Below are 26,583 nucleotides of genomic sequence, written 5' to 3'. Positions count from 1 at the left end.
CATTTGCATTGTGAGCCAACTTGGGTAGACCTGAGTTTGGAAATGCTTTTAGCTTGCAATAAGTGAAGCGAGGCAGCGTTCCTGGAGAGATGAATATATACGCGTATACAACTGTCCGCTGGATCAGAAACCATGTTTTCTGAGTGCTATGCAAACCCGAAGTGCTGTAGTGTGAAACAATTGTTTAACTTAAGTGGGGAGGAAACTTCTTGAAGCTGTGTAGTCACCTGCTCAACTTCATCCAGCTGCAGCAGTATCTTTGTTGTCAAAATATTCCCTCCCTCTCTTTGCACTGATGCACAAAATAATAGTATTCAGCAACATCTGTACAACAGAGAGCAGCCGCTGCATTGGATGTGTCCCTAGCTGCCACCTTCCCTCCCTGGCAGCAAGTTTCCAAAGAGGTGTGAGTGGGGAGGGAGGGAGAGAAGCCTGAAGTCACACTCAGCAGCATCTTCCCCTCTGTGCATGGTAAGTTTTCTTCCAGGAGTGCAGAACGGGTGTTCTCCACAGGGCAGCTCATGATGGGATGGTAGGTGGCCCTCAGAGTGTGCTTGCTCCAGCCTGGCGAGGAGAGTGATGGATGAGCTGGGCCAAAAAGGTGTGAGGGCTGTGAGGGAGTCTGGTCCAGCGTCAGGGGTTACTTTGTGCCACTATTGATCGAGGTGGCAACAATTCAGCCGTTCAAGGGGAAAAATGCAGGCCTTGGTCCTGCCTGCAGCCTGGTTTAGTCTGAAGAGGACAATGTGAACCTAAGGAACGATTTAATCATGGTGCGACATGAATGTAACTGAAAGGTGGATTTACTGCTGTAATCATTTCATGGTACTTAATTTAATTTTCATGTGCTTTATCGCTAGACTGATTCATCAGGTCAGTGGGAGGGAGGCTTGTACAGTGCAGGTGGTTCAGTTTCCATTGCTGGGTTAGGTATTTAGCAAGGTGCTTTCTTGACTACAGCAGGGAAGAAATGGCTCTGTGTCCGACATGGTGCTGTGGTTTGCAATCTGGGGTTTCTTTAGGGAAAGGCCATTCCTGTGGTCTGTAATGGGCAGTGTTTGAAGTCAGTGTGCTGTGTTTAGGGCAAAACTCAGACTCAACATAATTCATCTTGTGTTCATAAATCATAAACGTGTTAGTGAATCTGATGTGAATTGGGTTAGAGTCACTTCATGTCCAAGGGACCTGTTACCTGCTGGAGGCAGCTCTGAGACTGTTGGTGTTGCCAGTGGCAAAGGTCTTTTAGGGCTGGATCAGGGGCTTAAGAGGCAAAAATGAGACGGCCTAGAACTGTGTCAGTAGGATCCTGCAGCTTCTGAGCTATGGAGCCCAGACGTCCCTCTGGAACTGCACAGAGTTGTGCTATTTGATCTCGTCTCTTATTTGGGGAAAAAGCTGCATTTAGTGTTTCTTCTCCTGACCTCCCTGCCTTTTGAGCGTTAATAGCAGTGTTTTCTCAGCCAGAAATGCTGCTCCTTACGCCTCCGCTCCTCAATGTGCGATGTCTCTGGCAGCACATTGTAGGTGTTTGTGCATGCCTGCTATGGTTACTAAGGTAAAGGAAACACAAGCAGCAGCTCAGGGAATGGGAACAGACAAAAAAATCCTCAAAAAATATGGGCATATCCCTTGTTCTCTAGTCTCAGATAATTTTGTGTTGTGTTTGTAGAGCTGCAGTTCAACTTGTGCCATTATTTTCTTTATATTCCTTTTGGACTGAAGGATTTATAGAAATGTAAATCAAACTCTCGATTGAAAAGGCTCTTTTCTCCTCCTTGTTTCTAGGTGTACACCTGGGCTTGCTTTTTGAAATTTGTCACTGAGGTCTGTGCTATGGGCTAGTATCAATAACCTTATGCTGGCAGCCTTCTTGATAATAGTTTTTGAGTTTTTATATGTGTTTTGTTAAACTGCAAGCCAAGCTGTGATTTTTTTGGTGATCAGCTGTACGGTTGTGTGAATTTGGGTGTTCTGGCAGGCCAGTTACCTTAGGCATGATTATAGTATCAGTGTAAAATTAACCAACTAAAGGCAAAAGAGAAATACACACATCCTCAATAAACTGGGCCATGTGTAGCTATCCTTGGGGGGGGTGGGGGGAGCCTCAACATCGAGTCTGCCTGCTTCATCCTATCTAATCTTTTAGTGAATCAATCAATGTGAAATTGTACCCCCAAGGAATAATGTAATAGCTGTTTTGTGTGTAATCCCAAAATGGTACTACTGTAGTAGAGTCCTGAAGGGTGTGCTGTCTAAATTGATCAGCAGAGGCTAAATGAAAGCAGACTTGCTGCTTATCTGTAAGATGCAGAGGAGAGGCATTAAGTGATGAAATGTCTAGTTCGGTGTTGAGTGGAAAGCTTGAACGTAAACTTGGTCTTTCTGCATCCCAGCACTTCAAGCGCAAAAGCAGTATCCTGCTAGTGCTCCTTCAGTTTTCTCACTGCAAAAACATGAGATTGTGCTAAAAGGCACTTTAACTTCCATGCTGATGTAGTTTGCTCCAGACAAATGTTTGCATTTTGTTGCCTCTTCCCACCTTCAGTGCTGCAGAAAGTTTGGCTTTTGTTAGTTTTGTTGTTTGATGCTGCTTAAGAGTGCAAAGCCTACACTAACATTGCACTATTCGATTGCTTTGTTCTTTTCTCAGATTATAATGACAGGGAATTCTGTCCTCACAGCAAACAATTGCCATGTCCCAGTGAGGAGGCGCAGGGAACTCTACTGTATTGCATGGTGTCGGTAACTGTTACTCACTGTGGGTAATCCTGGCACAATGAAAAGAACAACTTAATTTAAAAAAAAACTTTTCTTTTTGCCTTTTTTTTTCTTTGGTTTTTTTTGGCATGCATCAGGAGAGAATCACTTTTATGTACTAGTAGGAGGTGACCAAGGATTTTTGACACTTTATCAAACACTGTACTGTTGGCTCAGGGAGCTGCTGCTGGCTCTTCTGTAAAATCCCTGGAAGCTGAATGTGAAATAACCACTGGATTAATGCTGGGCAGAGGGGGAGTGGGGGGATTATTCTGGTAACCTTCTGGAATGGATACAAATAGATGAAATTTCCATGTTATAAGATGAATCTTTCAGCCTTTTGCTGTGTTGCTTTGAAAAGAACTTCGTGCAATGCTGCAAGCTTGACAGTTGCTGATACAGTGAATAATTTTTTTCCCCTTACCTTACTAAGGAAAGAAATCTATGTTTGCAGGTCATTTAATGACCTTTTCTTTCATATGTAGATCAAAGACAGTTCAGGTCTGAGCAATATATATATTTTTTTTTCCTATAAAGTTGTAAATCCTTACCTGGATTACGAAGGCTTTCTGTGAACACTGAATGCACTATACAAATTGCAACACTAGTGGGCAAGGCAGTAATTTAAGCTGCCTTCCATGGACCGTGGACTCTGTTATTGTCAATCTAGAGCAGGACACAAGTACGTAAGGCATGAAATACACTGTCTTTGTATTTTTGAGTTTGGTTTAAAATAGATTTTCTTCTTTCTGTTTTAACATCTGTTAATTTGGCCCAACCTCCTTGTCTTGCTCTGCCTTTGTAACAGGGGAGATGTAATTTGATAAGAATAGATAGAAATGGATTTTTTTTGTTTTGTTTTGTTTTAATTCAGGTTCAGTGGATGCAAACCAGGCCCCATATTTTTTTGGCTGATGATCCACCCAGGCTTTGTTGCCTGAAATCAAACTGCTGTTTGCTTTTCCCAAATTTCTCTCTGGACTCCAGGTCATGGGAGGCACATTGACATACTCATTTATTCGTACATGTATGCATTACAGTCGACTTGGGGAGGTCTAGTTGTGGACAGGGCTGGAGGCTGTGTAAACCAAGCCCAGACTATCAGGCATCTAAACTAATTTTTCCAAGCTGGTATTCAAGTTCTGGCTTGTGGAAACTCGGTATAGGTACTGAAAGCATTCTTTTCCAAGAGGGTGAAGTGTGCTGAGAAGCTGGGAGGATCCCCTAGCCATTAGCGTATGTGAGAAGTGCGGTGTAGGGTCTCCTGTTCCTGAGTGCCCCAAGAAGGTACGTGGCCAGGGTGTGTTAGCATCAGCTTCCCATGCCTTTTTCATCTTCTGTCTGCTTGGATTATATGTTCTATGGTGTCAAGGTCTATCTTTTGTGGTAGGTTCACAGAATATCTAGTACAATGTGGCCTTGGCTTCTGCTGGGCCTTTCTGTGATTATAAATAAAAGTAATCCCATTGTGTAAGCAAGATACTGAGTAACTCCTCTAAATTATCTGAGAAAGTGGGTGCAACAGTGCCAGTTTTATTCTCTCCTCTGAACAGGTGCATCCTCGTGAGGAGATAAAAGGTAGGTAGGGACCAAGTGAGAAACATTGAGCAACAACCAACTGTGATTCAGAAGCAATTTAACCACAATAATTCCTACAGTGCTAAAGATTCCTTTTCCCAGAAATGCATAATATGCTGCGCTCTGCTGTAAAGCTGTTGTCAGCTGACATCATTGTGTTAATATAAGCCTTGCTGTTATCCACAAGATACACAGTTAGAGAGCAGTTCTATGCTGGCTGCTAATTTTTGCTAATGTTCTCCCGATTGTTGAACAACAATATAATAAAGATATTTCCTGGTTAGTATTTTATTCCTGATGTCTGGTGTGCTCACATTGTGTTAAAAATAATGCTTCTACTATCAGTTCAAATATTACCAAACCAGTGTTTGATTTATTTATAAGAACATAGAATGACCATTTATGAAGAGCCTGCATTGGATACTTCTTGTAGATGCTTTGGTTTCGGTTTTTTTGTTGTGTTTTTTTTTTTTTTTTTTCCCCTCTGAGTAGCATTGTAGAAATTAATTGCTTTAAAACAGACTGAACTTCTAGGGAAGATCGGTGTTTAAGATTTTCACATCCTTCCGTGGCACAGATGTGAGTAGGCATGGAATCCACGTCTGCACTTTGTCCTCACAAATGAAATTACTTTGCCTGCAATGAGATTGCTCTAAACAGGGACTTGTGTGAGTCAGTGTTTGCTGAAATGAATCTTCTAAGCTTTTACCACTTAGACCGTATATTTATTAGAAGATATGTAAATGTACATGGCTTCTTACCTGATTTCCTCTTGGCCTCCTGTTTTGTGTTTGATATCCTGACCCTCTTGAAGTCTGTGTGTTTTCCTGTCGATTTCATGGCGACCAAGTGCTTTTTATCGCCTGTCTCTTTCAGAGAAATCACATTAATAATACATCGCTAGCCTGCGAGAACTTCTCCTGAAAGCACACAAAGGCAATCATTTGCCTTGTTATTCTGTAAAATGCAAATTCTTTCCTCATGCAAAAAAAGAAACTTTGTTGAGGTGAATGAAGTGAACAGGGAATTGGTGTTCAAGTACTGTCTCCCCAATGCGAAAGGAACATTGTGCTATCATTGAGATTCTCCTGTTTTTTCTTGGAGATGTGGTATTGAATTTGGAAATAGAATTTGAACAATTTTCAGCTGAACATCTCACTTTTATGCTTGCTGAATAGATACAAACCCTTATTGTTTAATGGCTAGATTCACTTTTAACTGTATAGAGTTTTATAAAGGTAAGATAATAGCTCTGAAAAAGTAAGACTTTTTTTTCTAGACACTATTTAATTTACCATAATTATATTAAGTGCTAAATTGAAAGAGGCTTTTCTAGTTAATATGAGGATAATGAGTAGTTGTGCATTATTAGCATAGCCACAATGAGGGAAGAAAGAAGAGATTTAAGTTTTGCTTCAGAGAGAAAGTAGTCTGCCTGAGTGTGGTCCTTAATAATTTATTTTCCCCTCTCTATTGCTGACTCCCAAGTTTTGCTAGAATAGCTTTCTGCCCTTTGTACCTCAGGGACGTAGCAGATATTTGAAAGGAAACAGTAGGCGCTCCAAATGAAAATGTCTGTGGGAATCGAGTGAAGGAGCAGATTGCACCTTGAAGCCGAGCCTGGAGCTCCATAAGCAGGGGAACTGCATGGGAAGTGCTATTGCAGGAGTCAGCTCTGAAAGCACTGGGCTGTAGCATGGCTCTCCAGAGGCTGCTGCTCCCTCCACGCTTCGCCCACGCTGCAGAGCAAGGTGTAGGTTGCTGCTGTGTTGTGCTTGTGGCAAGCTGGAGCAGCTCGGGCTGGCCGGGCTGCAGGCCGCTTCCCTCCTCTTTGAGGCCCTGAGCAAGTCATGAGGTGCACGGAGTTGTGTATCGGCTGAAAACTCACCAGCTCTTTGTTTTGGCATGTTTGGTGCAAATGAGAATGGCATCTTTATGCTTTTAATGTGGAGCTGCTGTAAGCACGCTCTCGCTCTCCGTGTGCATAAAAGTGATTTATTTGGGACAGGATTTCACTGGGTTTTCAGAAGTCAAAGCTGTCAAGGGGAAACCAGAGCATTTCCTTGGTTTTTCACCTCTGTACTTTGGGGTCCGAGACACCACTTCTCTGCAGAAGTCATCCACTGGCTTCCCTTGCTGTCGTGCTAGGGCTGCTGCCAAGCTGATCCCCAGGGGCTTGTCCCGTACAAACATTTGTCTTCTGGGAATTACACTTGAGCCGTTCTCTTACCTCTTAAAGTGTATCAGAGTGTGTGTGATTGTACTTGACACTTGTGGTCTGGGCTGGATGTGAACCTCTGGGGAAAGGCAGTGTGTGAATTACTTAATCTCTTGAGTGTTCCAGTCCCCTACCTAAAAAGCATTAAGCAATACGGGGCTTTTTGCTTGATTTTATAGAGGGTCTGTGTCAGCCTTACTTGAACTTCAGAAAGCTGAGTATTTTGAAATTTTTAAAAGTTCATAACCTTGTTCCAGATTTCTATTGCAATATGGGAAACTTACACCATTGTAAGCGGTGTGTGCTTCTCAGTGGGTCAGAAATATTCCCAATAAATGTTCTGTTTTCTTGTCTTCCCTCTCTCCTTCCATCCCCCCGTTAATTTGGTATTTCTGGATTCAGACAGGTTGAGGCAATGAAAGTAGGATGATTTTGTGGTTAAGGCCTTTGGCTTTGTATCCAGGAGACCGATGTTGGTTCCTGCTGCCATCGCAGGCCTTGTGTAGCTGTGGGGAGATGGCTCACACCCCTGCACCTCTGTCTGCATTGGGAAAATAATGAGCAGAAAGTAAGTTCTGGGGTTGCGTTTTTATTTATTTTCTTGTGTTGCTGGCCTACAAGACTGTTATGAGGGTAGGGAGAGGGTCTGATCTCTTCTCTGTGTCATTTGACCTTGTCTGCCTGTCCTGTCTCAGCCAGAGCATGCCTACGTACTCTCTGAATAAAGCTAGTGGGAAACCTTCACGCCCCTATCTTTTTTTTTTTTTTTTCACTGCCACTTTTCTGTCCTGCCCTTTGCTTTCATTTAACGTCAAAATTAAATGGTGAGTTAAATAGTGTAGCTCTTAATAATGTCTTGAAAATGAGCTGAGCTGCATACATAGATGGTGCCCGTAGGAAGCCTGGAATGGTACTGTAGTATGTTTAATATGCAGTCCTGCTGTGCTCTAAGCTGTTGGCTCAGTGAGTCCATCCTAGATGAGCCATAGATGAGACGCCCAGTACTGTAAATATCTGTACTCTTTAGTTTTGAGTACCAGAAAATGAAACAGCATACGAAATAATAAAAAAAGTTTTATTTTACTGAAGTCAGTAAAACAGTTTTTTCTTCAGGCTAATTTGGAAATGGACCTTAGAAGAATTACGTGGGGATTAAATGCAGTGTTTAGGTGCTAGAAAAGTTTTAACAATCAACGCAAGCTGCCCATTGCGGGCTGCCCTGCTGTCTGCTTGTAGTGCAGTGATGTGCAGCACTCGGGCAGCCTAGAGAAAAGGCTCTGCAGCACTTGGCGTGGTGATCTTGTAAGGTGCTTATGTGGTGAGTAAGTGGGCTCAGGCAGGAAGGCTGGAGTCTGCTTTTTTGAACAGTTCAGGGGTTTTTTGCATCCTGGATTTTTAAAGGCAAAAGTATCAGTCGTGTTGATCTTACTTGACTTTGCATCTGCAAGCCACAGGATTTTAGCCTGGGGTTCTTACCTCATGTCTAGTGATTTCTGGTTAAATTCAGCATATATCTTAGGCATGCAGTGCATTTTGATTTTTGTTGGTGATTCTTTTGTGTTCTTCAGCAATGTGTGGAAAGGGTAATTATCTTTACAATAAAAGATGTGTACTTTCCCTCTAATCTGGCTTTTTTTTAGCTTCATTTTTTTCCAGCTTTCTGACATCTTTTCCCTGTAATTGCAGTCTATGATCAGATGATCCTTTAAGTATCTTTGTTTGGTTAAGTAGGTTGAACACCTTAAATCTCACATTGCAGTTGATTTAAGACCTGGAGACAGTGTTGTGGTTTTTTTGCTGGGTCCTTTCCAATTTTTCATTATACAGTATTTCAGGTAAAGGTAAAGATTGCATGTGTTATGCCAGCAGTGATTTTGCAGCTGCCACATGCAGAAGTAAGGCTCTATGCTGGCTCTTGCTGGCTTTGGTTCACACACACCTCCCCCTTGCCCCCCTTGTTAATGCTTCCAGGAACTGAGCAAGCCCTGTTCACCCATGGTGTTGCACTTGACATCCAGGCTCTGTTGGTTATCTGTAATTCTTTGTAAACCAGAGCCATTTTGGAAAACTAAGGTATGTGTCTGGAAAGAGAGGAGGGGGTGTTTTGGTCTGGTATGTATCAACACAAGGTTATTTATCACACATTGTGCTCTCTGCACTCTTAATAATCTGCAGATGTTTTGCCAGTAATAAAAAGGTCAAGGAAAAAAGTTGCTTCCTACAAATCATGGCATTTGATTGTTCTTATTATTAAACAGACCATGGTTTCCTTGCAACGAAATTTCAGCGATCCACAGCTTTGTTAAAGGTGAATTATCAGCTGGTACAAATACATGGGAATAAAAGATAGAGCAGCTTTCCCAGCCATCCTTTGTATGCCACTGGTCCCTGTTCCAGTGACTTGTCCTTTTGTGAAGTAGGGTATAGGGAAGATGAAAGAAAAAATGTGCCTTGAACATTGAATACAATAGCGAAAAGAAATGATGGGAAGTCGATACTTGGAAAATTAAACATTAAGTTGATTTAAAAGGCTTCTAGAGTCATCTCTCTGCTCTCAGGCTCACAAGATCTTATATATGCTTATTTTTTAGCAGTGGTTTTCCATGTTACCTATTAAGAATCCTCTGTTACTTCCCAAGTATAGTAATTCACTGAAATACAACATTACATCTTATTTTTTTCTTTGCTTCCAAACTTACTGATTTTTGTCTCTGAGATGCCTCAGTTTGAGATGGCAATGCTGTTTTTCTTGTAACCCCAAATGGCCCTTACTGATACAGAAGTCATACTGTTGGAGGCAAGGCTGTGGCATAAATATAGCAGTAGTGGTTGGGCAGCGGATGAGCGTCGGCAGTCAAGTTGGAGGTTCTGTAACACCAGCCACGATTGGGAGCTTGGGTAGGTCTGCAGGAGCTCGAAGGGAAAGGTGCTGGCTTCTTGCAGGGTTACTATTTGTGGGGGCAGCAAGCACTTGTGGCAGGCTGATGAGTTTTAGTGCTGTGAATTAGGCTAGTTTGTTATTTTGTACAAAGAGGTAGCACAGCTGGTGTATTTTTGTTAAAGGAAATGAACAAAAGTGTCTTCCAGGGAGTGCTGGCTTGTTTCTCTTGTAACTGGGCATTTGCTGCTATCCCTCCTGAAAGCATCTCTGTAGACATCTGAGAATGCATGCCTAGGGAGCTGAATTATAACAATTATATAGCTACAGTGGGCAGAGGAACTGTGTGTTGCAGTTCTTACTACCAAACCACCCTCAAAATGAATTTGAATGTAAATGCTTTCAAAAAAGGGAGTATTGAAAGGTCTGGATTGGGGGAAACAGCATGTATAGTCTCTGGCTGAGCCAGGTTTTTTAGCATCCTACAATGTCATTACATGAACGTCCAGTGGGCAGAAGGTGCATATTTAGCTGCCCAAGGATTCAATATTGCTATTAATTGGCTCTGGAAACAAGCCAGGTCCACCTGAAATGGATTTATTTCAAAAAGTGCTATTTTGCCATTTAAATTACTTCAGCCAGTGTCCTCTTGGGCAGCTCAGTAGGTTTTACTTTTATAGAGAGCATTGTATGTGTTGGGACTCTGCATGTATTGGTCTTGGCAATGGCTGTTGCGTAGTAAAATGCTGAAATGTGCTGGAGCTGGAGTGAGCTGCTGGCTCTGCAAGGATTGAAGGAGGATTCCCAGCTTCCTGCCATCCCAAGGGATATGGGAAGTCACATTCATGCCTGCTTTTCTAGCCTTTTGTATTTAAATGTTTTAAAAGCTTATTGTGCTTACGCAGTTCAACACAAGGTGTTTCTATACTTCCTTTCTGCCAAACACATTGCTCTTCAGCAAATGCGTGCAGGGTACCTAAACAGACTTCTTGGAAAACACCTAAGGATTTACATTTAGCACACGAAGTACAAAAACCTTAAGCTTTAAAGTTAAAGTGTCTCTTTCCTGGGTTGACTTACATCTGGGGGTCATTCTGTCCTCTCCAAGGCCATTTCTACTATAAGCAATTTCCCTTGTGAAAGCATCCAGCGCTGCTCTGTTTGGGTTTGCGTGCTGGTCCTCCTGCTTTCTGGCGTATGCCTGTCGCAAAATGCAGTCATTTCTACTCCTGAAGTCTTTATTTAGCCAGCAGTGTCTTGAGGCAGGCTGAAGGAGAAAGGTGGCAACTTTGAATGAGACTGGAGAAATGGTCCTGATTTCAGGAAGGTCCAAGCTGAACAGGAAGGGAGCAGGTGGGCAGGGCGCTCTGGGGCAGACACACTGTGTAGTGCTGGCGCCTGCGTACACGTGGCTGGGATATCTTTTGTACGAGTGAGTCTGATGTTACATTTCTTGTTAATCAGATACCAGTGTTATCTCATCCTGGGAATTTCTGCGGCTTGTCTCCACCCGGGTTTAAAATTGGCTTTAATGAGCAGCTTCTGGAAAGTGGGGAAAAAAGTATGTCATGGTCTGCCACTGTTTACATTCACGATTGATTTACTGGGCCTTTTCTTTCTATTTTCACCGGGTATTCATAGACTTTGGATGGATCGTTAGCAAAAAAAACAATTATCAGTTGCATTTTTTTCAAAAATGTAATTAAAGGAAATGTCTTCCACTTTATTTAAAACCTAATAATAAATCAGGCAGTTATGCAAATGTCAGAAGCCATCTCATTGGTCACAGAAAAGAAAGATGGAGCCAAAGAAAGGAAGGCAGGGTAATACCATGGCATTCAAAACACTTTTTTTTTTGTTTTCATTCAGATATTTTTAGCTAATGGTGATTTTTCCCTTGGAGTTGATGTGTTTTGTCAGTGCTAGAAGCTGCCAGTGTAGATGTCTGTCCCAGGGAAAAGGTAGCAGTTGACATTGAATACATTCCAGGGACTGCCAGATAAAATGATGTGAAGGAAACATAAGGAATGCTTCAGCAGCTCTTCTTATTAGTAGTAATAAAATCCAGATTGAAAATTGCAGCCTCATTTAAATCAAGGTTTAATTCGACTTGCAGTAGTCTGGAGCCTTTATTTCCACAGCTACCTTTCTGCTGCTTCAGACACCCCACTTGGGTCGACACGTATGTTACTTTCCTTGGTTTGGTGCAGTCCTTCCCAGGAGAGGTGGTCTAAATACTTTCAAGTGAGTGGTAAATTGTTTCCAGTCTCTCCTTGCCTTAAAATGGATTTTTTTTTTTTATTCTGTTTATCCATTTAGGCCCCAATCTAAATCCCATTGAAATCATCAGGAGGAGGGGGACACACAAAACAAACAATGGGAACAAGAAGTAAATCAAGCCCATGGGTTGTACTCATGGCTTGACTATGTAAAGGCATTATCTTCGTACACATTTGAGCTTTCATTCTGGTCTTGCTTTCTCTGAGCCGTGCATGCGTCATGGACAGTGTGGTGCAATGGAGCTGCAGAATGTTGGGGACCTGCCATGTTTCTAGGTGTTTGTAGTACCTTTACTAGGTATTTATGAATTTTCCAGTGTGCAAGAGAGCAGCTGCTCCGGAAGTGAAAAATAATGCAAAGTGTGTGTAAAATTGGGGCAGAGAACCTTCCCCTGCCTCCCCAGGACACACAGAGTTCGGGTAAGGTACCTTGTGCTGGAAAGGTTTTCTTCCGTGAAGTTTTATTTGCACACTGGACAGCGCTGGCTGGGTATGTATTCAGCACTGTCCCTTCTCTGGGCAAGGACGGCTGGGAGCAGCGATGCAGCATCCGTTTTCAAAAAAAAATAGCGCTAGACACACAGAAAAATCCTGTTCCTTGCAGGATAAATGAAGGCAGCCCCAAGACTGCTATAATTTGTATGCTTTCCTTTTTTCATGCTGTCCCTGGGGAAAATAACAGCGTGCCTGCTCAACGTCCAGAGATCTGCTGCGCCAAAGCAAATAATTGCGGCATGTGGCAAGCAGCGAAGGCACCAAGGTGTTTGATGGATAAGCATTCCTCTCTCAAGCAGAGAGGTATTTGTGAGAAGCTAGTAATATACAGTGGTTGAAATGGCCCAAAATTCCTAATCAAGTTGGCCAGCAGAGACTTGAACAGTTGGTGCAGGAAAAGAAATCTCTGTAGATAAATCAGGTTGGCACCTAAATAATTGCAGGGCCCTGAGCAGGCCATATTAGCATTTTGTCTTGGGTGGATGAAGTGAGGGAAGATTCCATTGTGTGGTGACGAACACCTCCCCCAGCTCCTTCCCTTCCTGTTAGAGCTGCCTCAGTTCATCTGAAACAGGATGCTTGGCGTGTTACGCTGCTGCTGAGGTTTGGTGTTGCAGTAGTGTGCCAAAGTCCTTATCCTTGATCAGGGCAAGATGCTGCTCAAACAGGTCCCGAGAGCTGGGGGTGGAGGATGTTAATAAGCTGGATGGAGAGCTGGAGCATCATTGTGGATGAGTGTGGCTGCTGAAGAAGCTCTCCAGAAGTGAGAGCAGTTGCAGCTAGCTGTGAGGGCAGACAGGCTCCTGTGCTGTAATGTAATTACAGACTGGTGTTTTAATTGCTGCTACTTGCTTCAGAGGTGTGCTCAAAATTAAGAAGGTGCTTTAGAATAGCAGCATTTAACTTATTTCTGTGGTCTGCTTGCTTTTTAATTGGTCTGGGCTGGGATTTACCAAGGGAGGCTTCCTGAGCTATATAGATCCCTTGAAAGGGTGTGGACACTGGGTTCCTAACTCTCCTGGAGGTGATTTGATGTTCCCCCTACACCAGAGTAATCTGGCTTCTCTGCACACTCAGCTGTGCAAGCCCACTGCATCCCATGTATAAAATCCAGCAACTGCTTGAGCTGATCTGCGGGAGAGCTGGCCCACCTCCTTTCTGTTGCATAAACCAAGAGACATCCCTGGGGGCCGCATGATTGCTGGATGTAAGGCAGGAGGGGAGAGGGTGCAGCTGGAGGGAGAGGGGGAAGCCTAGGTTTGCGCGGTTGGGTGGGGCATTGAACTGCAGCCCTGGGAAAATTGCTGGTGGGAGTGTAGACAAGACTGCCCTATTTCAGAGCTTCTAGCCGTTCTTCCAGCTTTTTTTTTTTTCTAAATTTAAATGAGACAGACAGCTCAAAGCTGGAGAGGCAGATTGCGTGCAACTAGATGTTCAAAATCAAAGCTCTGGTATGCAGGGGCAGTCAAAATAGCTGGGACAGTGCTTCCCAAAAAGTTTTTTGCTCATCCATTTGTTAGGGATAATATTGTATATCCAGGAAAATATTGTCAATTTCGGAGATCCCGAAGTTGTTAGAAATTATGACGCTCATTTTAAAAATACAAACTTCTCAAGATGGGGGAAGGAGGGGTGCTAAGGAACATTCTTTACTGTTATTTTTTAAAAATTCTAGCTTATGTTCCACGCAGACTTCCAAGCTTTTCTCTCCAACCAGAAGAGGTTTTTTTCCCCCTGGCTTTTACTAACAAACAGACATTTTTTCAAAGCAATCCCCTGAGGTTTAAAAGAAAAAAAAGTACTGTGAAATTGATTACAAAATGGCAAATCATAGCAGCCCTAGTTAAAACACAAAATAGAGCCAACATCTCTTTAGTATCCTCTTTTACAATCCCGAAACCATTCAAGTTTGCGAATAGAGTAGCTTTAATGTCAGAGAAAGCCATTTACTCAGTAGGAGAACAAAATATATTGGACTTGACTCCAACATAATATTATGAATGGATTGTAGACCTCTCTGTTGGCATGTAAACCGTGTGGATACATGCAGATAAGGGCATGGGTATAGGTTTGTCCATAGGAAGAGGTCTACCGGCACACTTACCTGTGGTCTGGAAGCGAGGTAGCTGTGCATGCGGGTGGTCCTCCTGGGCTGCAGCATCTCCTTCCTCAGGAGGCAGGCAGAGTACGTAGCAATGTGCATAACTGCATCTGGTACTTAGAGCAGCGTGCTTGCAGGTGTCTTTTATACAGCGTTGTGTATGCTTTTGTTCAATTAATATAATCCATCTGCCGACTTCATTCAGGATAACACTCTTGCCAATTGATGTGGTGGTAATTAAAGTCACTGTTACACATTATGTACTCCTGTTGTACATTATGTACTCATTGGAGGAAGAAGGGAAAATAGGTGAGGAAACGCTAGCTTTGAAGAAGAGGAGTGGCGATGCCAATTATCTTGGATGAGTTGTTCAGTGACAGTTAATCCATGTGAGTGAAAATAAGTCCTCTGTGATGCTGTGCCAAGGTCAGGAATTTGAACTCTATTTCGAGCGTGAAAGTTACAGTCTTGCAGATTAAAGCTCCTTAGAAGAAAACATCTTTATTGCATAAATTGTGCAGAGCTTTTCCAACTCTGTCATCCATGTAATAGTCTCCCCTTGATGCCCAGAAAAGGACTGTAGCAGAGTAGAGCTAAGACCCCCTCAGATGAAGGGTTCAGCATTGCAGGGGTGTAACAGAGGGGGTTTGTGAGACTTGTCTTAGTGTGGGTATGCCCATGTGCATGTGTATGCGCACAGGCAGCCAGAGAAGATCAAGTAATGTGTGCACTTGATCTTGTGGGAGAGCAACTACTGCAAAAATACATTGTCCTTTGCCGTCCATGGTGACAACAGAGCTGTACTGATTTATACCACCCGGAGCTCCTGCTCAGTATGCTGCTACATTTTTACCAGGTGGAAAATGGTCAAGTTCAGAAAGGTGACTGACTTTACTTTGTCCATGTTTTCTCATTTTGCAGATAGGATTGAGTCAGCACTTGATATGCTGGAGGTTCAGCTAATTTCAATACAGTTCTCCTGGTAGCTGGTAATTCGGGGTATCTGGTTCATCCATATGAATCACTCTATTGTGCAAAACAAGGTCATTTTGCTCTTTGTCTCTACCTTCTATCTAAAATCAGGCACCATCTCGTCGACATTTTGTTCAATATCTGTGAAATCATTTTCAGTTCAGTTCATATTTGGGTTATATGTGTCTGTCTGTGTCGTGTGTCGTCATCCCTCCTTGCCCTCCGTTATTGGCAGTTGTATTATATAGGCTATCCAGAAACTGACATTTCATTTTAGTCTCTGAAAAATAATGCTATAAATTCCATGATAGACCGCAGTTTGTAGGACATGTGGTCTGTGATGCTAACCAAGGAGATGCCCCTTTATTTCATTATGTTGGCATTGCCGATATATAATCACACCCATGTTAGTACATATTAGTACCGTGTATTTTAATATCCATAGCAGAGTATAAATACAGTGCTTTCTATATATAGCTTTTTAGTCACTTGATATAAATGGTACTGTTTTAATGCAGAGACTGCCATGTGTTCACTTGCCTGTACAGATGAGCATGTAAGGTCTTGGATGTATGTGGAATGTCGCTGACTTCATTATCCACTTGCATTGGTGTGCTTGAATGAATGAGGCCTCAGTATATATAATGCCTTTGTATAGTTTACACTTGCCTCTCCTGGAAAGTGTGTATGGAAGGGAGTTGATGGCCTTAAAGATAGTTACCTGCAAGCGTTAGGGGCTTGTTCATTACAAAGAACAAGTTGGACGGATTGCTCCTTTAAATATGAAGTATTGCTGGAGCTCGGCACCATCAGTACTTCTAGTGCAGTCTGAAAGCAAACATTGAAGCTCTGAATTCCTTTGCAAAACAGGATTACTGTGTTCTAGGCAGCCTCGCTGGCCGGTCCCTCCACCAGCCTCAGGGTCATCCACCCTTTGCAGCGTGGGTGCTCTGGCTGCCAGCCTCTTCTCTCCTTCGCTCTTCCCTGAGCTCTCCAGCGCAACCTGATAAATTAGTCCTTCCAAGTTAATTTGTTGTGGGAAATCGCTCCCAGCAGCTTCTTTCCTTATTGCTGATCCATCCCAGTGAAAGTCGCTACCGCTTGACTCTTTTCTAACCTATCTCTAAGTAATTTCTGTCTGTCTCAGTCTTGTACCTTTTTTCCCTTGCATCTTTGGGATGATACCCCATTCTGTCACTGAGGCACTGTGAGCTTAATTAATATGTACCAAATTCACTGGAGGGCTGTGTTTGGTCAGGGGTAAAATACTGTTGTCAAACAGTAGGTTTTTTTAAAGTGGAAATAGCCCACTGTTCACACATAATTGAAACCAGGCTTTTTTGGAGCGTCTCACTTGGACAGGGATCTGCCAGTGCTGGAGAGGTGTGAGTACAGATGCACCCTGTAATTGCATAAATGCAGAATGGATCTAAAGGGGACAAAGTCTATTAAAGTTATATTTTGGAAGGTAGGCTTGTTGTTAGGGTTTTGAGGTTTGGGGTTTTTTTAACTGTTTGTGAACAGAAAATCTGCTATTGCTCTGAGAAGCCTTGTGTGAGTGTCCCTGAGAGGGGATGGGCCTGGGCAGGTTTGAGGAGGAGGCTTGGGGCTCCCTTTCCTGCTGGTGGACACCGGTGCTCATGCCATGGCAAGCACCAGTGCTGGGTCGCATGCACCAAAGCCAACTGGGCAGAAGGGCAATGCAAATCAGATAAAGCAGGTTCTTGAACAGATTGAGCTCAATGCTTTACTAAATCAGAACATAAATGTCAAATTCCTTATAAATACCAGGCAGTGTGCAGCTGCATTGAGCTACTGTAGTTGCTGTGGTCTGTTGGGTGGGAGAGCAGGGTTGAGATGTCCCCACACGAGCTAGAAATGTGGTGGTGGTTCTTCTCAAAAGCAGTTATCCACATTTCCCCCCAGCCTGAGGCGATGGGTCACCCCTTCTTAGCTTGGTGAAGAATGTGTCCAGTCAGCATGGGGGGAAATCCCAGAATAGTCCAGAAGTGCCAAGCATGCAAGCACAATACTGGCATTGGCAAATCAGCATGAATAGTTTTGGAGTGCTGTAATGTGGGCTGCAAATTGCAAGGCTGACTCCTCACAAAGACCACAGATCCATCACTTTGAAATGTCAGGCATTTGTCACCCCAAATAGGCTTTTGTCGTCTTTTTCCATACACGATACATGGAATTTTTTCTTTTTTGCTTTGTGTTATGCAGTATAATTGGAGAAGAGTCTGGGCAGTTCACACTGAGAAGCTCAGCTAGGAAGAAAGGCTCCTTCATAGTAGGTCGCTGGCCAAAGACATGCAGGCACAGTTGAGTTGTGATTGAGGCAGCTTTTGGGACTCCCAGGAGGGTGTTAAGATGCTCTCCCCTCTCTGCCCACTGCAGTGCTGTGAATGTAGGGTCTGGGAGAGCCACTACTGAGCAGTTGTGTCTAAGCCCAAAACCTAAATTCCCCTTTTTAGTGCCTTGAGTCATGGCCCAGGCTGTCACATTTGCTTTTTCAGTGACTGGATTATGAGAGTGAGTGCTGTCCCTCCAGTTTACCTGCATGAATTAGGCATGTATAGATCTTGTGCAAAACCACAGTATGCAGCGTTAGTAAGAGGGAGCTGCAATCCCCCTTGAGATCTCTGTTGTGGTGGTTTTTCTGAGTCTTGATTACATGAGGTGTGGTCCACGTGTGCGTTACAAGTCTCAGAAAGGAAAGAAAACTCAAGTCACTGTTTTTACGCACATGCTTGTACCACCAGGAATATAGCGCGTACCAAGTGTAATACATACATAAGTTCTCATCTAGTTTTGAGGTTGAGGGCTGTGTTGTGCATGGTGCAGTAGGTGTGGATTCAGGGTTTTTCCAGTAGGATTTTTGTTCAGATAACGGTTGTGCTTTGCAGATACAGTCTCCACTTGCGGAGTAATCTCTGCTTCCTTGCTCTGTTTCATGTTGTGGAGCAGTCCTGGACTATGCACACTGGATTACCTTCAGATGAAACTAAATCGTGCTGATGATAACCAAAAGAGACAGCCCAGAGTAAAACCTGTCCTGTAACATGGTTCCCTAATCGGGATTCATCTGCAGTCTCAGTAATTACAGTTCATGAGTTTGGATCTTCATGTTTGCGAAAGACATCAGCCCATCAGCAGTCTTGGAGAAATCAGCCTTGTGTTAAAGTCATTGGCCCATGTGCTGTGTGGGAGCCTGGGGGAGACAGGTTGTCCGAGGGCCTTTCACAACGTGGTGGAAGATTAATAGGTAGGGTTGAAGTATTGTGGGTTATCGTCTTGCTTCTAAGTCCAGCCCCAGCTGAGCGGGACATTTTTAATGTGGTCACTGATGTTGTTGAGTTCTGACCTACAAATGTCAGAGCTCAGTTTTGTTCTCATGGGTTTTCTGTGCTCCAGGGCAAACTGGAGGGCTTTTAACCTGCTCAAACCTGGAGTTCAGTATTTGTGCTTTGTCAGAGTATTTCTTGTGCTGTTTCAGTGTAATTATTAGTAACAAATATCACAGAAGAAACACAGGATACTGAAAGTTATTTTGGCAGCAAAGTGCATGAAGAGCAGACATTAATTTGTAAATTTAATCTCTAAATATGCTTTTTTTCCTCTTAGATTTGGAATCTTTCCTGAATCAATTAATTTCAGGTAAGAAAGCGTGGGTTGATGTGTTTTAGGTTTTTTTCTTATCTTATCATTCTTCTACCCTTCTGGATTAGCTTCATGTGCACAAGTCGCTTCTGTGGAAGAAGGTGTACCAACCGAACCACCTCCACCCTCCACTTTTTTTTTTTTTTTTAAGGTATGAACACAAATGCTTCTTCCTCCTTTACCAGGATCGGGGGCAAGAGCACTGTGTAACTCCCGGTGAGTGCCAGAGGGAAGTGGATGTGTCACTGTTAATGGCAGGCTATCCAGCACTGAGGGGCACGCGAGAGTAGCCTTTTCTGAGCAAGGCTGCCATGCCCTTCTCAGAAATGTTATGCAAGGCCCCTTTTCATGTGCCAGCATCCCTTTCCAGTAAGTTAAAGGAAAACCCAGCAGCTTTTGCTTCCAGGATGAGACTCGTGAAGGGAAGAGTGTATTTCTGTGAAGACGTTAAGTAAGTAAAAGCCCCACATCCAGGCATAACTTTAGTAGAATAAAAGAGGATTCCACCCCCACTCCACCCCCCACGTATTTATATAGGTTTGGCCTATTGCGGTTTCTGGTTACACAGGAGCTGCACAGTCAGACTTCCAAGACACCAGGACATGGGGAAGGATGTTAGTATCCCGTATCTCATGTGGGATAAGGTCCTTTTGGTTGCAGTGAGGTGCATAGGTGTTAGTGGAACAGCTCCAGCTGACCTCAATCCCAAAATCATCTTTTTATGCTGCAGCTCTCTGCTGATAAAGTCCTTATTGGTGTAAAATGTCATATGGACCAGAAGCAGCTGTGAGCTGCAAAAGGTTACATTTTTATCAACAGCTTGAATTTTCTTATTTTCATGTTGGTTGAACCTGTTTTAAATTGGGACAAGCAGGAACACTGACTGATAGCTACAGGATGCTCTGAGGTTGAATCTATACGAGCAGATTTACAATTAATGAAAGCAGCAAGGCTTGTCGCTGAACTCCTGAGGAGTAACGATGGAGCTGCTCTTGAGCACTCCATGTATTAATGCAAACAATACTGCAAGAAATAGGTTGCTGTGAGGAAACACTCTGATCCTTTTTTCTTTAATATGTTCTTTTTTCTTCTTCTTTTAAATGGTTGGGGTTTTTTTTTGGTTTGGGGTCTTTTTGGGGTTTTTTTTGTGTGGTTTTTTTTTTTTTTTTTTTAATTTTGGCAGTTAGCAAGTAGAAAGTTGTTCCTGCTGGGCTGGAACAGGCTGGTGTAGTCTTAAGTTGTTGCTTGTTGACTTATCCTTGCACAACTCCCAGCAAAATGTACTGTAGGCTTTGCTCCAGCTGGCTGAATGCCCCATCCTCTGTGAGGCACAAATTGAATTAAGAAACAAAGCTATTTTCTACAGTCTGGCTGTTGCTACTCAGTCAGACACTGTTAAAAACCATTTTAAACATGGATCCCAAAGCTGATTTCATGTCAAGTACAAATAGGCGCTAGAAAGAGGTACCTTAAGGTTGAAAGTAGTGTTTATTTTTCTCATCTTCAGTGCCAGCTTTGGAATGTCAACATAGCCCGTGTCCGGGGTAGACTTGCCTGGTAATAAATACTTCCACGTATTATTCTGGTGCCTGTATTAGCAGCAGGGATTCTTGGAGATCTTGGCTTACTTTTGAGAATTAAAATTCAGAAAATCAGGATCTGAGTGTTGCCAGCATATCTACCTACCAAACAGCTTCAAGGTAGGTGTGGGATGAGGCTACTTAGCTTTGTGAATTTGCCTTCCTTTGTTCTGTATCTCTGGGACTTGCTGGAAAGTAAATCTGCTTTTTCTCAATCTGCATTATAAAAGGAAGCTCTCTTGTTATGTCTCTGCATTTCTGTTTTCTCTGGACCCCTCCACACACACAAATCTGCAAACTGTAATTACTGTGGAACAAAGGCTCTTCTCCTCCTCTGTGTTTTTGACAGCACCAGGTTTTAAGCCCCCTCATGGTGATAGGAGTGGTGCTGAGCAGGGAGGCCACAATGCAACCCTAACTTGGCGTTGGGGCTCCCATCCAAGCGCTGGCAATAAAGACAGCCTCTCCTGAGCTGTGGGGATGGAAGAGCCTGGGAGACGAAGTGCTCTTTTAGTAGATGTATGAGTTCAAACAAAATAAAGTGAAGCTGTCAGCCCTTTCCCCAGACACACTGGTGACCTGAGGTCAATGCTGAGTCTGGACGCTACCTCTGGGAGCCTGGGAATCCAGAGGTACGTTTCTCAGCTGACCCAGGCTGCTTCTCAAGGCTGAAATGAATCTGTTGTGGTGGTAGGGTTTATTGATTAGCTGCCAAGGTGTATACTGGTGTGTCAATGGGGAAAGGTCCCACATGAAGATGTATCATAAAAATTGAATTACCACTCCCCTAAGGTCATGAAATAAGAAGCTTTCTACTGTGGAGCTCTGGGGGAAGTGATTAATGGGGACCTTGGAAATCTGAAAGCTGCACCTGTTGACTCTATGAGCTGAGAGGTCTGACATCCCTACAATTGCAAGCTAGTGGGAAGCATGAGATAGCATTGCTGCCTTGGCCTCTCCTCTGTAATCTCCCCCCTCCTTCGTGGCTCAATCCGATCTCAAGATGGATCCAAAATATACATACAAGCTGGAGAATTCCTGAGCAAAGAGTGTTCTTCCTTGCATCCCTGTGTTGTATCTGCACCAGCTCTGTGAAGTAAATGAGATGTGCTTTGAGGAGCAGAAATGTTTAAATGCATTTAGTAGTGTCTTAGCTTCTTTATTGCTTTTTCTCCTCTGTTCTTCTCAGAAATAGTGAGTGGTCGGATCATGGTGTTGCTATGGTGAGTTTTAAGACACGCTTTTGATCATAGTTGATAGGAGCCAGCCAGCATATTAATTCTAAGCTGTCCATGTGATTCCAGACCAAAATAAGTCTCTCTTGCTACTCTTAATTTTCTTGAACGCTTAGCCTGCAAGCTCACAAACTACTTTGTCTTATTATGCTGCTCTGAGAAATTGGATCAGGTTTGATATTTCCTTTTCTCATCGGAGCAGCAGCTGGCAGAATTAAAGCAGAGTTTCTTTCCATTTGTGAGAGTAGTGGTCAGGGCACTGTCTTCCTCGGAACTGACTTTGGCAGCCCTTTAAGATTGGGAGTAAACAGTACTTAAAGAGATGGGAGGGAGGAGGAAGGCTCTGTGTGGAGAAACACGAGGTACCACGAGTGTAGACTTAGTGATTTAAATTGCTTATACCCTCGTCTCTCACTTTTTCAGTCTTCCTGTTGCACCATTCACTTGCACTGAAGTGCTTGTATTTGCAGAAGTAGTGTCCCCAGAATTGGGGTCATCTTACGTGAACGAGTATTTGCTGATGTGAGTAAATGGCATACTCAAGCCCTGGCATTTGTGTTGATATATTCCGTAGTGTGGGGAAGTGTTGTGCTGCTCAGTATTGACTCCTCCAGCCAATTCAGAAGTGGAATTAATTGGAAGGAGGAATCTTGTTTGATTTTGCCTTTGGTAGTAGTTGCAAGAAAAGGCCCTGGCTATTTAATGTGAACTTCTGGGTATGTGAAATGAGACGCTGAGATTCCTCCCTTGAAAATCAATAGCAGAAGTCCTACTACAGATGAAGGAGATGAGGTCAGATGGTTTTGTCCCAGCAAGCACAATTAAGTCTACAAAATGATTCAGATATAAGTATGTCTTGAGTGGCAGCTCGTCCCTTCTGCCTCATTTATGTTGGCCAACAAGTTTTCCATAGCTCCAAAGCCTTACTGAATCGCTGAGGTCTCCTCACTGAATTGAAAGCAAAAGCCTTGCGAAAGTCCAGGGGGGCTTGAGCATCACCCAGTTTTAGGCAAATATCTGGAAATTATTGATTCATTTTATAACTTGCCTGTATTACTTAAAGATGATGCAGGAATGACTGAATTTGTGCATGAATGTGGGAGCAAGTGCTGTAATTCAGAAACAGCACCAACCCCCGGATTTTTCCTTGTCGCTGTTTGGAGGAAGTCTGGCCTGCTGATTTAGCAGTGCTGCTCTGCAGCCAGCTTGGCTGGGTGGTGGTTTTCTGGCTTTCAACTTCACTTGTTCTGCAATGGTTAAATGCCTCTCCTACTTAGGAAAATATTTTGCTGTCCTCTGTGGTTTTATACAAATAGGACTGAAAAGCCAAGTGACAGGGAATGTGGTGCTCAGTTATTTTCTGTGATTTATGCTCTGGTTTATCTGGCAAGGCAGCCTACGAACCTGAGAGAACAGTCTGAATATCTGTGTAAGCAGAGATCAGATAGCGGGCTGCCGTGCCTTGCTGGGCTGGAGGGCCTCATCAGCTATTAGGAGATGATATTAGGAAATATGATTTACAAAGAGACTGTTCAGAGAGTTTTGAGTCTTTTGTCAGTTCTAATAGAATATTCAAGAGGAAGTTTGCAATTTCAGTCTAAACCTTTTGGGTTGATTTTTTTCATTTTTGTGTGCTTGTTTTTCTGCCAGGCAATTGCCTGCTACAGCTATTTGCTAGGACTTGCTTATCTAGGCTTCTGTTGTTACCCTGGTTGAATGTTGTTGTTTACTTGTATGGTAATACCTAGAGCTTCTGATGTGGGATCAAAGCTCCATCCTGCTAGATATCACACAGACCTAGTTTATTAAAGGCAAGTATTCACTGTCCTAGGATTGTATGGGCTTACCTTATAATATCAAGAAGGGACAGAACAAGGTAACAGGAAAGCATTCACATGCAATGTAATAAGCAATGGTCAATGCACACCAGCTATCTTGTTTTGAAGTGGCAAAGGTTTGTGCCTGAAAAAAAATATAATGGCTAGAAAATGTTTTCCCCAGCAAAACAGCAATTATCAGTGTGTTTTCATTTTTGTTGCCTCTGCAAAATATTTGCAGTGCTTTTTCAGCACAGAATGGTTATGCTGCTGTTGACAGGACTGCAGCCAACTTCACCAGTCGGTGGGCACAAGAGGTTTCTTTAACCAGAAATTAGGAGATCCCAGGTAAGAAGTTTGTATGACAAACGTTAGTTAAACATATACTCCTTTGAATTAAAACCTAGCCTGAGCTTTTAGTAAGTCCTTGCCTTGGTCAGATACTGCAGGCATTTTCTGATCACTTCTGCAAAGCAGTTGGCATGGCTCATGTTACTCCTACATGGCGTGTTACAACTGTGTTACAAGGGACAGCATCACCGACCTTAAAAGGGTTAAATGGATATAGGTTTTGAATAAATCTGGGTATGTCATACACTGAACTGCACGGTAGGATTAGCTGGGTTGGGAACAGGCTGGTTGATGTTCAGCCCTACCAAGGACTGTAGTAGAGTCCATGCGGACACAATGTCAGAGATGAGCCGACATTGTCAACAAGGCAAACTACATGCTGGGCTGCACTATGAGCAGCAGCATTGCCGGAAGATTGAAGGAGATTAGTATTTTCTTCTACCCTTTGGTGCCCTCCCGGTCATGACAAAGCTTGAGGGGGCCCAAGCTTGCTGACCACATTCGGTGTGTAAGAAAAGCAGCAGCAGTGAGTTTGAGACAATTTGAGAGTACCACAGAGTGAAAGCTGAATGTGTCCCAGCAAGCACGAAATCTGGAAATCTCCCCTCCTGTGGGAATGGAGGCTTTGAATGTTCATCTTCCCTGTATTAAATGCCTTCTCAGCAACCCTGTCTGTACCAGTAGGATTTGTCCACCCAAGTCTGGTGGCGTCCTTGGAAAAAATCAGCTTTTGCATAATCAGCCCCAATAGGAGGGTGCCTGAAGCTTGCAGGGTCGGGTTTGGTTTGTTGTCTTGTTTTGGAATTGATTTGTTTCCTTTTTTGGAACAACGTTGTGTTTCTCCTGCCAGCAAGGAGGCAAACATCTCTTCCACCTTGGAACTGTGCAGCCCTCACTTCTGATTTTCTGCTGGCTCCCATACTTGGCTTTCTTTTGCTGCTGCTGGTGGTGAGCTTAATTTCAGAGATGTGCCAGGTTTAGCAGAGAGATCCAAATTTAGGTGTCTCCACCTTTAAACAGAACAGAAGGTCTACAGAAAGCATTTTTTTAGGATAGCTATTCAGAGTAGCTAATAACAGAGGCTTATTGGCTGTGCATGAGACCGCACAGAATCCCTGGACCCCGCCATGCTGGGCACTTGGCTTTTCTTCTTTTATGCCCTCATTACTTGCCATGGTGATGACCCTAGGTGACAGTGGACCCAAGGAGAAGTTAGAAGCAGAAGCCTCCAGCCAGGCTTAATGTGGGACTAGAGTTACTTTTACTTCTCAGAGCTCTGGGTCACCTCATCCCACCCAGGCGTGTTTCCTTTCTTGACTTACGTACTGGTCTCCTGATGCATCTCCTCTCGTCTTCATACTTCAGTGAAATGCTGGTGCAGTGACTTTTATTGTAGCCTGGAAGGGAAAGATACTTCCTGATCAGAAGATGGCATGAACGGAGGAGCAGAGATAATTTCCCTAATGCAAACTGGATTAGTGTATACTTCTGTAAGGACTATAGTCAGGAGGGCTGTATTATGTAGCTCTTAGACTGCAAAATAATTTGAGATAGGAGCTGAGGCATTTTAAAAATGAGAGCACTATTTCTGGCTTGTTTGGATAGAGTTGAGAAGCAAGATGGAGAAGGGGCTGAAAATGAACAGGCTGGTGAGAAACTTAATGTGGTATATAACTAATTACAAGACAAATGGTGTCTCAGATGTGTGTTAATTAATTTAAAAATTGGCTGGCAGTTAACTGCTTGTTACATGAAGTCCTTTATATCTTCAGGTTTAACATCTAAACTGTAGGGGAATTCACAGCTCTCCACAGTTGACTAGAAGCACATTTTAAAAAGTAGCCTGCAAGCTTGCAGTTATTTAACTTTGTCAGTGTTCTTTGGTAATACAGCAATTAACTCCAGGAGTCTACTTGTGTGTCTGGTTATTGTGTTTCTTTCTTCTTAAATTTTTAAGTAGCTAATATTTGAGTAAGCAAAAGCTGAGCAAAGGTATTGTGTTATCATTGGTCACTTTATTTAATATTCAAGGCTCCCTCACTTTTTTGTCAAAGGGGTTTGAGCCTGACAGCCTGCTGGGTTGCATGAGGGCTGTGCCAGGTGCGTAGCACCCTGTGCCACAGCAGCTAACTGCATGCTGCACCCACCTTCCTCTATTCCCAAAATACTCCTCTGGCTCTGGACATGTCTACATTTCAACCTGGTCCAGGTCTTTTGACAGTTACGTGGCTGCTTGAATGCACAAGTTTGTCCAGAAAATAATGAAGGAAGCCTTGAATCTTGTCTCACATGCTGTGGATCTGTGGGAGGAAAGTGGTTGTAGCTACTTGAATGATTTCCAACATGGCATGTAAGTCTTGAGTGGAATTAAACTGCTACAAAAGGAGTTGCTGCCAAAGGAACAAGGTAGTAATGATTTCAGGGTACTGAAGAATGCTTAGTCAGGATTTGGAAGAACAGCCACCCGGACGATTACCTCCTCTGCCTTCTTTTCTTGTTTTCATATTATGCTGTTCCTGCTTATGGCCTTAACATCAGTGAGTAGGACATGGGAAAGATCTAAGGATACTTCTAGCATTCTGAGGCATTTCAGTGCAGTGATGAATGGCAGAAATGACTCCTGAACTGCCCTTTGTGAAGAATCTCACTCTTCTGTTTT

General features: G+C 43.2%; 1 protein-coding gene across 3 annotated transcripts in view; it reads left to right on the top strand.

Annotated features, from left to right (window-relative positions):
• OSBPL5 (oxysterol binding protein like 5) overlaps positions 1–26,583 on the top strand; it is a 182,317-nt gene that overhangs the window by 40,557 nt on the left and 115,177 nt on the right. The window lies entirely within an intron of this gene.

The sequence above is a fragment of the Falco biarmicus genome, chromosome 10 (assembly GCF_023638135.1).
Source record: "Falco biarmicus isolate bFalBia1 chromosome 10, bFalBia1.pri, whole genome shotgun sequence".
Classification (NCBI taxonomy): Eukaryota; Metazoa; Chordata; class Aves; order Falconiformes; family Falconidae; genus Falco; species Falco biarmicus.
This window is presented reverse-complemented; position numbering and strand designations above follow the sequence as displayed.